This window comes from Anguilla anguilla, chromosome 12, assembly GCF_013347855.1.
Source record: "Anguilla anguilla isolate fAngAng1 chromosome 12, fAngAng1.pri, whole genome shotgun sequence".
Classification (NCBI taxonomy): Eukaryota; Metazoa; Chordata; class Actinopteri; order Anguilliformes; family Anguillidae; genus Anguilla; species Anguilla anguilla.
Genome location: NC_049212.1, coordinates 26,938,175 through 26,939,853, shown reverse-complemented (window position 1 = coordinate 26,939,853; position 1,679 = coordinate 26,938,175).

The following is a 1,679-nucleotide window of genomic DNA, read 5'->3' as shown; positions in this document are numbered from 1 at the left end:
GCAATCTTTCCGCTGGTTGTCTCCAGTCAGTCCCAGATATTTTAATATAAACACGTTAGTCTATAATGTTTCTGTAAGTGTTCGTAATCCAATACGAATATTCTGTGATATCTGGTTGTCGGTCAGTTCATAATCAATGCGTGACATTATCTTATTTCATTAAATGTGCTGCGAAACTTTAACAGGTGTAATCTGAGAACTTTCCGGATGCACAATTTATTTTAGGAACCAACAGTGTCGGCCAGTAGAGGCCGCCAAAAGTATTCATAGTGTAGTGTACATTTTAATTTTTTCCGAACCCCACCGAGAACACCGCATTTGTGCAGATGCAAATTGCTTTCATTCCGATCCTGCGGAAATCACTTTCTGTTTTGCACATTTAAATATGCGATCTATTCCTGAAATGTCTTGATCTTCTTTCGCAGTGGCTGGATATCTTTTGAAGGTTGTGCTGAGGCTTTTGACTTGAAACAGCAGGAGAGATTTATGAAAGGAAACGTCACTGTTACGGCTGTGCTTATACGATATAATGTACATTTAGCGGACAGTTAGACGCTGAAATTACCGCGCTTGTATACATTTTATTAGGAGAAAAATAAGATCGCGTGATCGTGGTAGGCAATATACAGTATCCGTTGCTCCCCACTCAAAAACAAAAACCCTGTAGCCTATTGCCAATGTCATTTGAGACTGAGAATTCCGTTTTTTTTTTTTGTGAGGATGAACTTAGGCAAAACGCGTGCAGATGGGTGGGAACACACAGCTAATTACAGTAGCATGGACACATCTGGAGACAGAATGATCCACAGTAGACAGACGAACACACACACACACACACACACACACAGGCAGTCTCATATAGACAAACACACACACAGGCAGACACATACAAACAGACACACAAATGCTGGCAGTCTCACACAGACAGACAGACATGCTCAGTTCCGCTTCACTCCACTGCTTGTTCTGGTGGTACAGCCGCCACTCAAACACTCTTCCAGACGCCAGCTAGTTACCTAGCAACCTGCTTCCATTCCATGGCGATGCTATTAAAAGCAACAAAGAGAGGGAAAAAGAAAGGGGGGGGGGGGGGGGGGGGGGGCTGTTGGAAATATAGAGAAGAGATTTGGTAGTCAAAATCTCAAAGGTACACCAAATGAACTGTGGGATAGCCAGCATGTACAGCATAGGTGTGGGTGTCTCTACGTGTGTGTGTGTGTGTGTGTGGGGGGGGGGGGGGTGCTGTACCTGTGCTGAAATCACTGAACCGCAGCTCCTGTTACTGACTCAGGTGTGACTGCACGGCATGACTGACACCATACTGCAGCATTCACACACACACACACGCATGTACACACATACACAGACATGCATGCATGCACACATCCACACAGGCAGATTGAGTGTGCAGTCACAAACACTTTCTTTTGGTCTCAGCAGCACATCAGGGCAAGGCTCAAGTGAAAACCATTGTGGTCATTTGTTATGGGATACGTTTCTCTGTCTCTCCCTCTCTCTCATTCTCTCTCTCTGTCTTTCCTCCTTTCTCTTTGTCCCCATTTCCCGTATTTCCTTGCCCCTTCTACCTTGTCTTTGTTTCTCTTGTTCCCTCAGACAGTCTCCCTCTCTCCTTCTCTCCCTGCGTCCTCATGGAAGAGCAGTGGGGGCCATTAAGATGG